Source organism: Halichoeres trimaculatus, unplaced genomic scaffold (assembly GCF_033239565.1).
Source record: "Halichoeres trimaculatus isolate MK-OKI-2021-1 unplaced genomic scaffold, fHalTri1.1 fHalTri1_scaffold_12, whole genome shotgun sequence".
Classification (NCBI taxonomy): Eukaryota; Metazoa; Chordata; class Actinopteri; order Labriformes; family Labridae; genus Halichoeres; species Halichoeres trimaculatus.
The window spans coordinates 3349789-3363653 of record NW_027437190.1 but is presented as its reverse complement, the minus strand read 5'-3'; positions in this window follow the sequence as shown (position 1 = coordinate 3363653).

Here is a 13865-nt window from a genome sequence, read left to right as displayed (position 1 = left end):
CCTGTCTTAGTTTGAGGTGGATGACGTAAAGAGGTGGGCTCCACACAAACAGCCACTAAAGGGGCAAAACTCGTAACTTTAATAGCTTTGAAATTAACAAGTTTGACTTGGTGTGTTTATGGTTTTTGGTGTCTGTTGCGGCCAGCCTCAAGTGGGCAATTAAAGAACTGCAGTTTTTAACACCTCAGCACCAGGCATGGGTACCTTTCATATCTGAAACAACACGGTACCAATGCCTGGTACCTGGCAATCGGTATCAGTACTCAACAGAACCAATTTTCAGTACTTTTGTGTGTGTTTTTGTGGTAATAAATATTAATCTTTTATATCTTTAATCTTTAATAAATGTATAAACTTTTAATGCAGTGTTCATGTCCAGTAGAAAAATCAACAAATCAGAATTTGGTTGGTACCTTGAAAGTACTTAGCTGTGTATACATCCCTATTGAGCACAGGCTCTATGTTATTTGACTAGAGGGTGCTGCTTCTTGTTATCATGTTGGGATAATGTAGACTCATTTTTTTTCAGGTGGAGCTCAGACCTGATGTCTTCTGGCAGAGAATGGGCGAACAACTTTAAAAAGAAAACATCAAAGATAATTGATGAAATGTTCATGTGTTTCACTGTTATCCACTGTGGATTCTCCTAAACTTCCTCTTATCTGTAGAAATAAAAAATATGTTTAATAATCTCCATAAAGGTAACATAGAGACCACAGATAAGGCTTTAATAATTATATCAACATCTCTTATAAAACAGGGTGTTCATAAATTCTCTTTACATTTTAAATAATATGTCACAAAGGCAACTGGATCAGATTTGTTCTTTGTATTAATTAGTTATCAAAGTTTCTAATCACATTGCATTTGTGTGTTTCAGATATCCTGTTGATCAAAGAGGAACTGTTAAATGAACCCCCTATCAAATGGCAACTCCTTAGGAAAAGGTGCAATGTGTGTCAGGGTTTGGCAGATCCACTGTCACATCCGTCAGTTTGGCATGGCACAAGAAATTAATGGAGACAGAAACAGAGCTGGATAAAGGGAGGAGAAGACGACTAAGAGCATCAGAGGGAAACATGGATGTTTAAGACAACTTTTTAAGACAACTTTTCAGCGTTCTCCTACAAAACCAGTTCTTTTAAATTAGTTTTAAAAACTTCAAAATCTACTCAGTTTATTGCTTTGGCGATACATTTTTTTTTTAATCTAAGAGACCCTTTACAACTTTTCTATGATCTTAAAATCCTCTATCTGACTCTCCAGGCTGCTTATATATCCCAGATACGTTCTTGCTGAAGCTGTCTGAGAGATAATTCTCACTCAGGAGGAGACCTCACATACACACCACAATGGAAATGGTTTCCAGATGCCAGCAGCTCAGAGAGGCATGCTGTGATGATCTTCTCACTATCTAGTAAATAATGACAGGATTCAGATGGAGGTAGGTTGTGTTTACAGGAAACACAACAGGACAGAAAGTCCTCAGTCAGAGTGTTCACTCCCACGAAGCGACTGGGAAATACTCCCAAAAACACAGAGTTCACAGGGAAACTCTGCTTTTCTCCTGTGCTGAGTCTGCCTGTAAACTCAGAGTGACTCCCTGTGCAGACAGCAGAGCTCACACAGCCTGTGTGGAGGTGAGTGGTTTTCTCACCCTGCACTGTGGTAATCCCTCTAATCTCCTCTGTCTGGAAATAGCTTGGGTTATCTGTCGATCGATGGCCACAACATCCATCACTGTCCACATAATGAAGGGGAAGACACACAGCCGCCCTGCTAAACCACCATTACATTAACTGTAATGGCTTTGTTTGAGACACCTGTCAGCGTGGAAGCGTTATTTACATGTTGGATGGCATGAATCCTTCAGAGTCCTTAAGAGTCAAGAGTTTCTCAAACAGCTTTTCAACCAGACAGACTTAAAGACCCCACCACACACAACTTTTTATATTCAGGGTGTGTATTTGGACTCTGAGCCAGTCCAATGTGTTTACATTAAAAGCTAACTAATGTTTGCCTTTGTTACTGAAACAGTTGAAGATCACTTCATTGTATCACTAACTTTACAGCTGGAGGTTAAACAGTCCCCACTTTAACAACCTGTTATCTGAGCCCAGGCTCGGCTCAGTGAGCGGCAGTGTCATAAATGAAAGGTCAAGTGAGGACGTTAAAAGTAATCTTAAATAGTTTCACTTTTATATATCTGCCTGTTCATAATCCATGATATAAAACAAGATTATCAGCACCAAAGCTGTTTTTATTCTCAGTATCTGTGAAGAAGGATTTCTGTGATTTACTTAGTGATGGTTGGCACTGGAGCTGGACAAACAGACAAAAAAAGAGGTCAGAGCAGAAAAAGCACGAGAGATAGAGCATGAGCTAGAACATGGGCTAAACTTTGTGTGCTAATGTTGATTCCAACCCACAGTCAGAAGTTATTCTGCAGTGGTCTGTTCAAACTTGAGAGTCTATCAATAAAATGTAGAGTGAGGTTACATTAGCTCTGTTTGGTAGATGACTGGCAGAACATAACCAGGATTCACCAACATTACACGTCACAGGCATGCAGAGGCGATTCTGGAGTCTGTTGGGGCCCTAGGCAAAAATACACAAGGGGCCCCTTCAAATAATATCCATCCACCTTATACAATAAATAATCTGACATTGACAAAAAATGTGAAAGGAAAACACACAAAAAAATATGTTAATGATGTCATTTTAAAGTCTCTGTGAGGAGTTTCTAAGTGATCTTGAAAAAGTCTTCCTTCTCGATATATTCCTGGTCTACTGAAATCCACACTTTAAATGAGATTATCAGCATTAATATTACAGGTTACATGTTATTTCAAAATGCAACTTCTTAGTGTCCCAGTCAGGTCGAGCAGGACCAGATTGGTTTATGGCACACCCAGGTCTCTATGACAACATCACGATGGCTGATGAAGTTTAGTAGAGAGATAAGAGATCTGTGTTTTCTCTGCTCAAAATGATTTCTGTGATTAATTTTGTAGTGGTGGTGGAAACTGGAGCCTAACTGTCAGACAAAGGACAGAAGAGCAGAAGAAAGAGAAACAGGAGAGAGATAGAGCACGAGCTAAAGGCTAAGGGCCAGTCCCAATTGTCATTCTTACCCCTTCCCTTTGCACTCTGCCCATCATTGTTGAATGATGCACAGTGACACCATCTGCAGCAATGATGTTGTAGGTTTCTGGAGGTGGTCTGTGGGTTGTCTTTGACCATTCTCACCATCCTTTGCTTTTGCCTCTCCGATATTTTTCTTGGCCTGCTACTTCTGGCCTCAACAAGAACCACACCTGGGGTCTCCATTTCCTCACTATGTTCCTCACGGTGGAAACTGACAGCTGAAATCTCTAAGCTAGCTTTTTGAAGCCTTCCCCTGAACCATAATGTTGAACAATCTTTGTTCTTAGGTCATTTAAAAGTTGTTTTGTGGTCCCTATGTTGCCGCTTCTTAGAGGAGAGTCAAACAGAATTACAACTTGAAATAGTCCACCTTAAATACCTTTTTTTTCATGACTGGATGCACCTGGCTATGAAGTTCAAGGCTTAATAATCTCACCAAACCAATTCTGTGTTCCAGCTAATCAGTTATAAATAGTTACAGGTGTTTAAATCAACACAATGCCAAGCATATTTTTCAGGTCTGATTTACTTTAATACAACTTAATATTGCTACACTAAAAATCTTTGTCTGGAAAATACCCCAGTACTCAACTTGTATTTTAAAATGAATGGCATGCCAGGTGATCATTTTCTGTGAAGACAGAGGAAATCATTAGAGGAATGCCTAAACTTTTTCATACCACTGTATATGGTGCCAGCCTGTCTTCATTTAGGCCTACTTTGAAGTCACCTTAATATAAATTTATATATAAATGTAACTACCCCCATGTTTCCACAAGGGACAAGAAGAAGAAGAAGAAGAAGAAGAAGAAGAAGAAGAAGAAGAAGAAGAAGAAGAAGAAGAAGAAGAAGTAGAAGAAGAAGAAGAAGGTGTTTTTATGGTATAAACTTGACAAATGGAGGATCATACAAACCGTACATCACAGTAGCTTTTTGTCCTTGAAGGCCACCGTCACTTCACTGACAGGAGGGTGAGAAAGGGAGCATTTCATTCAAGAGCTGGACTGTCTATCTCTCATTCAGGGATTGTTACATGTTGAAGTAGAGGACTAGAATTCATAAAAGTCAGTTCAAAGCGTCAGATCGACGGTCAACAAACAGACATTTCATCATGAGGAAAGACGTGGACTCAGATCTCTGTGAATCCTGATTCCTACATTGATCCCATCCTGTCTCTGACCACACTGAGCTGTAACACTTCAAGGTGAAGTCCATAAATCCAGCAGCAACACCCTTCACACACACACACACACACACACACACACACACACACACACACACACACACACACACACACACACACACACACACACACACACACACACACACACACACACACACACACCTCAGCCATTGATCACAGCTCCATGTTGAGGAAGACTTCAGGTTACATCATGGATGGTCTGTACAGCCTGAGTCACAGCTCCGTGTTACATCATTCAGACATCAGAAACACAGAAACACACTCTGTTTCTGTGGACGTTTGACTTTTTCACTTCAAACAAAAAAACTTTCTTCAGAGTCAACTTCAAATAATATTTACTCCTGCTATTACCCCCAAAATACAACAACAACCTGTAATCAGGAAGAATAAGGTAGCTCTTTTCTCAAAAAAAAAAAAAAAAAATCTCTTAATGTAAAAGCAGAACTATGCTGCCATCTGCTGGTCAGCAATGGAGACTACAGCTCACAATTAAAAAAAAAAAAAAATAAGAAGAAGGAAGAAAAGCTACTCCAGAGACAAAGGCTCAAAGCAGATTTCATTTCTCAGTTAAAATGAAAGTAACACACTGTATCAGTTGAGTTTATGACAGGGGTCACTAATCTCTTTAATACTGAGAGCTCAGTTGGTTACTTTCAGTTTAAAATCTGCATTAATGAATTTATTAAAGTTTTTTACCATTTTTTTTTTTTTTTGCAGCCTCTGAAGGCTTAATTTGTAGACTGATTACATCACAGCGGTGGGTTGAAGGCTGTCCCATTTCATAGGCTTCTTCAAAATGCAGCTGATGAATCTGGCTGCTATGGGCAGAGTCAGTGAATTCTTCTTAGCCTCACATCCCAAGATTCATTGGGCATGAACGACAGAGATGATGGACTGTGAAGGATTTTTGACGACAACTGTGTGATTGTATTTCTGAAATATAACGATGTTTTGTTTGTGCTCTTTTTAAGTAATATACTGAGTTATACATTTCTTTATAAATCTTCTTTTTATGGATAAAATTCTATGTTCATAAATGTAAATTCTCAGGAAAAAACCTTCCTTGATGTTTTTTTTAACATGAAATTTCAAAAATAAATTTAATCAATTCTGTACTCTTAAAAAAATGAAAACTATAAAAGTTTGCAGTTTATATATTTTTTTAATTTTACATATTTATTACTGCGATGATGACCTAACACCCCCTAGCATTTGTTCAAATGTTGAAAATGTATGTTGTTGATTAACTCATACATGTACATTGTGGTTCTATACTCAAAGAAAATAAGAATTATAATAAAGTAAAATACTTTTAAAAAATCATAGAAAAAAACCTCCTGTTTTAAATGCAAGGTTTTGGTTTACATGTCTGAAAAGTAATATAAGCCTGACAGGTGAGGGCGGTGCTGTGTGACACCGAGAGTGACAAACAGGAAATGCAGCCCTTGTGGGCTGCAGACCCTGAATTGGGACACATTGGCTGTTTTCCAAACCGCCTACTTCATACTACATGTGAATGTAGGATATAGTAGGCGCTACATACTACCTACTGCTTTTGCTCATAGTATGAAGTTTGACTGTTCTGTTGGGTCTGTTTCATTGTATACCACTCTGGTTTCCAGTCTCAGAAGGCGGAGCTACAGATGATGTTGGTTTTTGTTGCCTTTAATATGAATATACAAAACAAGCTATGGGTGGATCTCGGCATTTAGTTACTTTGCTAATCATATCAAACAGAATCATCATTTTTGAATTCTTATCTTACACTTAAAGTTGTATCGTTAACTGAAAGTAAACCTGGGTTTTATTTTTACAGTTGTTAGTTAAAAAAGGGTAATTAGTGTTTTATATGGGCTTTAATAAATTTGAAGAAGTAAACACCTCTTTTACTACAAGTGACATGATTTACCAGTGTTTCTTTTGCATTACTTCATTTTTACTTTCTGTAAATGAAGGTTATTTACAAAAACCTGCCACACGCAATGACAAACAGTGTCAGCGCCGTGTATTGTGGAAACAGTATGCCAGGTAGTCTGGTCTGTTGCATACTGAGAAATTTTCCTGATCAGTTGGACATCAGGGGATTTTAGTATACTGCCGATTTTACAAGTTTTCGTATACTACCTGCTTCATACTGAATATCAGCCAAAATAGTAGGCACTGCTAGTGTGGTAGGTGGTTTGGAAAACAGCCAGCTTATGTGTGCTCTGTATTGCCTTGTAGCGACATAATCAAGCAGTGCCTTTGGTTTTTTACTTCAAGTCATGTCGACATGCACTACACCCTGGTCAGACATGTAAACCTCACTCCTCCTTTGCTCCTCAGAACAGCAGTGATGGTGAAACAGAGGCGTTTATTTCATTCATGTATGATATAATAGTAAACGTGGAATCGGTCTCAGTAAGGTTGGAGTGTGACGAGCAGTTCGCAAAATCCCAGCTTTTGTAAGGACACGAGTCCAGAGACAGTACATCATTAAAAATACAATTAGATAAAATAAATAATCAAAAAGTTCAAATAACTAAATAATAAATAAATAATAAATAAAGAAAATAAATAAATACATAAATATATAAATAAATAAATTGATTAATCTATTTAATAATAACAAAGGCCCCATATTTTTTTATTTTTTATTTAACTCCTCTTTGTGTCTGGTGGACTGACTTTTGATTTACTGCTGTCTATCTCCTTTTTTTAACCTTTATCTTGTTTATTTGCAATTATTTGTGCTGAGCACATGCCTTGCAGTGACCTTTAATCAGTAAAGCAATGAAGGTAAAACACCAAGCAGTAAAGGTCTTTTGAATGAAGAAGTCTGAACATGTCTTTCCGTCTCATTTTAGCACCTTGCTCCTCTCGACTCTGACCAGCTGTCTCCTCTTCATCCACCCTCAGGGTGAAGTTTCAGACATAGACAAAACAGCTGAGGCAAACGTCCTCTGAGCAGAGCAGAGCTGTCAATAATCTCTCAGACGATCCCACAGAGGGCAGAGACCCTGGTCAAGTGTGCAGATATTTCCTCAAGGCTTCATTGACCAGTGGACTCTGAAGAGCCTGTTGAGAGTTAATGTGCATGTTTTACTCCCCCACACCACTGGGTGGCAGTGTTGGTTTACTAAAATGGGATCATATGAGCCAGGAGGGCGTTTCTGTCAACAAAACTCAACATGAGGAAAAGTGGGATGAAGTTAGACACAGGCAGAAATATTCAAGATGAAACTTTAACACCTGGTTACAAACAATTTGGTGTCTGTGTTCAACTCTTCAACACGGCAGCAGGTGGGACAATGTGTGTGTGTCTATCTATCTATCTATCTATCTATCTATCTATCTATCTATCTATCTATCTATCTATCTATCTCTATATATATCTATATCTATCTATCTATCTATCTATCTATCTATCTATCTATCTATCTATCTATCTATCTCTATATATATCTATATCTATCTATCTATCTATCTATCTATCTATCTATCTATCTATCTATCTATCTATCTCTATATATATCTATATCTATCTATCTATCTATCTATCTATCTATCTATCTATCTATCTATCTATATATATATATATATATATATATATATATATATATATATATATATATATACACACACACACACTCACGAATGTTTGTGTGTGTGTGTGTGTGTGTGTGTGTGTGTGTGTGTGTGTGTGTGTGTGTGTGTGTGTGTGTGTGTGTGTGTGTGTGTAAGAGATTGCCCAGGTTACTTTTTGCTAGCCTATTCAAAAGTGAGTAGGTGACCAAATGCTTTTAGACGAGGATGTGCAGCTCACACACTGTTTACAACACAGATGCAGGGTGTAACACACAGATGAGGTTTTTATTAAACATACACTTTGAGAGGGCTTCCAGAGGTTGGTGACTTCTATGTTGTGCAGCTTGTGCAGCTTGAATGAGTTTGCGTCTAGCATCAATGTTGGGCAAATTAGTTAAAAAAAAGTAACTAGTTAAAGTTACTTGTTACTTTCCCCCCAAAAAGGAATTAAATTAGTAACTGAGTCACTCCTTCATAAATGTAATTAGTTACCAGGGAAGGTAATTATTGCATTACTTCTTTGAAAAATTTTAATTTTGCTAAAGAAGTCAGTTTTGGAGCCGGTTTTGCTCTGGGACATAATGTTAACGTCTATTCTTGTCTTTTCCATCTCTGACGTTGAAGTGGTGTCTGTTTACATCCATCCTGAAAATGACTTTAAAGTAGAACCTGTAGACTGACTCCCATCCTGAAAACAACAGTTTTAACCCCACAGACCGCTCAGCACTCGCTCATATTAAATCTGCAGCTCCTGTCCTGAGTCTGTCTGAGTGATCCAGGTCAGATAGACTTGACAACTCTCCTCATTTAGGAGGGATTCTCCTGCTTTTTAACCCTGTCTCTCGCTCCACTCCCAACTTGTAATTTCTCCAGATTAACCCCTCACTTTTTAAATCTGTTGCTGTCAGCTCTGATATTTTTTCCAAGTCAAAACAAATCGGGTACTCGTGTTTTTCATTCAAACCTGGAAAAGGATCCACCCCTCTCCCTGGAGTTGGTTTGATCCAGAGACGCTGCAGGAGATCCTCTCTGACTGCAGGTTGCACAGACACACACAGGTAGCTGTGTGATATTTGTTGCTGAAAAGTTGACTTTAGCATCAGCTCTTTGTTAAAGACGTGTCAGCATGATTGCCCTCATCATGACTTGTGTGTCTGACACTTTTCACTACAATTTTTGGAGCTCCTCTCTTGTTCCTGGCTGAGTGAGCCAGGTCTGATACATAGTAATGCTCCTTATTTCACTGTCAGTAACAGTAACAGTACTGTAATGGTAATTAATTGGATTACCTTAACTGGAAAAGGTAACGCTGTTAGTTTTAACACTGCTATTCCCAACACTGTTGAGCACACCTGGATCCATTTGGGTCAGAGAAAAAAGGAAAGCATGTACAGTTCTTCATGTTTTCCTCAGTGCTCAGACACACACTCAGAGGGCGCAGAGCGCTGCATCTGAACTCTGAAAGGACTGCTGATGATCCTCTCCCTCCGTGTTTCTGTAGAAACATGCAGCATTCCTTCCATCTCTGTGGTTTCCCGGCTCACAGGGTTAATGTGAATTCTGATCATGTGCGGCTCCAGTTTACAGCCACATATTATCCGATTACACGAGTGACCATCGACTGACCTCGGTAATACACCAACACTGCCTCTGTGTGTTCTGACTCCGGCTGGGCCAATCTGCATTCCAGACAAAAACTTGAAAAGAAGGAAAAAAGCTCTTAATTAATTGCCTGACATACGCTGCGGTCCCTCTCTCAGTATTTAGTGCTTGGTGTCAATCAGGTGGATTAGGCCTGTTTTTCTGTTAGCCCTGTGCTGACAGTGGGAAATGATTAAAAGGGGAGATTATGTGACAGCAAATTTGTGTTGATATCATTAAACTTTCATCACCGGCCGGGTTTAAAGCTCTAAATTGCTTATTAACTCGGCTTTTTGTGGCTGCTCGCCTATCAACACTTCAAATGAGCCAGATATCAGAGCGGCACCCCCCAAAACCCGCCAACCCGCCTGCTCTGCTGCGTGTGGATTAGCCTTTGTATGATGGAGTAAAACATGGATGCATACATTTTGTGTCCTGCTCTGTGCTGTATCTATAGTCAGACAGAGACTGTGCAGACATCAAACAAGCTACAAAAATAATTATTAATGGAAAAAAAGAAGAGGAGCGCAATAATTCAGAGGTTAGGTATGGTTAAGGCAAATTGGATTTCTAATGTTGTTACCCACCTGCCATTCAGTGACACAGAAAAGACTCTAACCTAGTGTTTGTAGGACGGAAATGAATGGAGGGCAGATCATCTCTTTAACTCTACTTTTATTCATTCAAGATACATTTTTCCGGGATTCAAAGTGACACATTAATGCATCTATCTGTAGTTTAAAGGGTGAAAACAATCAAACTTGGTAAACTCAGTTTGTAATAAAGGGTTTAGTGCTTTAGCCCACAGTTCAACCCCTGTGTCTGACAGTCAGTGTTTGGGGCACCGATTTATGAAGTAACAGATTACAGTAATGATATAACTATAATGGGTGAGTATGGAGGGACTGTACTGCCAAAATTCAAGAGCATATATGAGAATAATATATGATATACGAGAACAAATCTGAGATTTGCACAAACATTTATGAGATCCACATGAGTGTATATGAGAAATTATAAAATAGTTTTGAGCAAAATATAAAGGAGGTGTTTCAACAGCCATTGCCATTCTTCTTGAATCTTGAATTTAATGTTTCAGTGCTGTTTCTTGTTTACTTCCTCCAACCTAAAGACCATAGCTAATCATAGAAGACAAGGACTGTAGCCATCACATTGGGGGATTCAATGGCTACGTTCACACTGCGGTCAAATGTGACCTGTATCTGATTTGTTTCTGACAGTGTGAACAGCACAAGTCACATTGAATCTGACCTTTTCAAATCAGATTAAGGCTGCTTTCAAATGTGGTACTAAATTAGATAAATGTCTGATTTTCTTGAATGCGACCGCAGTCTGAACAGCCAGGTCACATTTAATGCGACTTTGACGTCATTCGACAGCGGCAGTTTACCTCAGGGCAAATGTTTTCAAAGTCACTTCATAGACAGAACATAATTAGAGGTTAATATAGACATGGTTATTAAAAAGTGAATGTTTTTTTAAAAAATAAAATAAAGAGTTTTAGTTATTCATCCTGCTACAAGCTTGATTAAACAATGCATAAAAGGATGAGTGATGAGAAAAAGTGAGAGAGCGCTGGGACATCGACTGGCGTCTCCATTACACACACAATAAAGGATAAAGGGGAATGAATTGTACGAATCGTTTTGAATGGATTAATCAGGCTAAAGTTACAGTTTAAAGGACGCAGACACTGATGATCCACTGCTGTCCATCTCATCCGTGCGTATTTGCACGCTGCTGTACTTTCCTACGAGACAGTATCAGTCAGAGACCTGTCTGCTCCTGTCTGATCTGCCCTCAGACAAACTACAAAACATCAGAATAGACGACAAAACTAAGTTTTTGCCTCTTTGTTCACCTGTTCAGCGCACTACGGCTCTGAGATGTAGCAGGGTCTGTGGGAGAGACCCCGGTGCAGGAGAGAGTGTCTGCCTTAAGGTTTATAAGAAATAAAATATAGCCATAATTACTTTAATAAGAGCTCACTCAAGGTGAGCTGCTGTAACATCAGGTTTTGCGTTATGGAAACAAACTTTCCAGCATTGTGAAGCTCAGTTTTGCTCTGTGTTTGTTGCTCCTCTTCACATGGTGCTGTGCGGGATGTCATTCATGTTAAACTGAGCATGCGTGTCACTTCTGAAACGTGAGCTGTTCACATCACAGTCTGCAGTCAGGTCACATTACAGGTGCTATCTGAACAGCTAAACACAAAAATCAGAATTGAGCAATAAATCAGAACTGAGCATTAAGGGCTGCAGTCTGAACGTAGCCAATGACACAACTGGCCGTGTCTGCTGATTGCCAAAAAGAAAATCTGCTTGATGGCCAGCAAGGGAAAGCTTTGGGGGCAGAAGAGACTGTGGCGTGCACTCAGCAGACGTGTGAGCAGATCTCATGTATGTTCCCCTATACACGTTAGCTCAGATCTCATATATGCTCTCGAATGTCAAATTTGAAACTCCTATATGCTCTCGAATTTTGGCAGAATAATGGCAACATTGTTAGAATCTAAAGTAACACAATACTCTAAAGGCAATGGTAACTACACTACTTAACTTGACTTAGAAATTGCTTGCCTGTTCGTTTGTTTGTCCGGGCACCTTTGCCAAAATGACCAAGTTGTCTCACGTAGCGGGGCAGGGGACAAAAGCTTATGAGAACAACAAACTCAAAAACAAACATGGCGACTGGGGAGGAGGTATTGCTAATATACCTTAAAAGACAAAAATGGAGGCAGAAGTTCCTCACCAACTCAAATTTTTTTCTACAAAAATTTCCGCCATTGTTGTTTCTGCCCGCACTGCCCCCGCGGTTCCTGCTTGTACTGCTCCGTTTGGCCTGTATCCGTATGCTTTATGGAAATGTACAGAAACACAGACAAAAAGAAAGCAGAGCATGGACAGAAGGCCTCGTCAGTATCTAGATCCATATTTAACGTTGAGAATAAATGGGCCTTACCAGATTGCAGATAAATGCCCCAGCTACGTAACAATGTAAAGGCATAGCAGCACTGCACAGTGTACCCCACTAATGAATCCAACAAAGAAGAAAAATGCATTGGGATCCAGACAATTGGATTTGAGTCACAGAGACTCTACTTGAGTCAGACTCGAGTCGCAAATTTGACGACTCGCAACTTGACTTGAATTGAGGGTAAAAAACTTGAGACTCGACTTGATTTGAAGGACTCGACTTAAGACAAGCTGACTCGGACGACTTGTAGCATGTAGCTAATTTATTGCGTCAAACACTGGTCATATATTCTACAATAAAAATAATCTAACAGGCGCTTGATTACTGTTTACCCCTGAACTCAGATATTTCTTCTGGGCACTCCGACATCCGAGTACAAATTAAAAGCACCATAAAATGGTGACTGTTGCATCTTCTGCTGCTCCAAAAGTAGAACACTTTGCACTAAAAATTTCCACTCTCATGGAAAAAGACGGAGCGCGCAATGCAGGATATGCAACGCTAAAATTAACAAAAAAAAGGAACAACGTCCAATTGTATATGCCATTTAAAGACTGCACATGAAGCCCAATAAGTGAAACCAAGCTAACACTATTAGAAGTGTGTGCGCGAGTGCATGTGTGTGTGTTGGTGATATGTTTGTTGACCATGTTTTGAACATTGTTGTTAGTAAGACAAACAATTTCACTCACCACTGTTACAAACGTTGATATGGGCTACAGTAGCCTCTGTGACTGCATCAATAATACCCATCCATGGCAGCAAGCCCCGTCTTCAACACTTACTCACTCTTCATAACAAACATCCAGTTGAGACTCGTCAGCAGAGGAAATAACTCCCTCAATAAACCTTTATTCCTTCTCATTTAGCCTCCCATAAGTTTTTCCTCTAGCTATAGCTGCATTTATTCCACTCTGTTATTCTTTTAGATGGTGGATAAAGGACCCTATGCCAGCAAAACACATGCACATGGCCTGGTACTATAGGCAGCTAAATTTGTGCCTGATGATAAATGACATATTCAAATCTAAAATATAAAAACGTGCACGTCTAGATTATTTTGTGTTTTTTTTTTTCTTTTTAAAAACAATAGGCCTGTAGTCAGCACTAGACATTACATTAATGGTGTCACTGCTAGCCACTACTTTGACATCCCTTAAATGGATGGCCATTTATTTTAAGTTATATTTATTTTAAGCTCCTGTTCTGTGCTGTTTGCACTTTGTTGCACTGGTAAATTTTTTGTCTTTTTAAAAGTAGCTTTAATTTAAAAAAAAGATTGCACTTTAAATGTGGCAAATATTCAAAA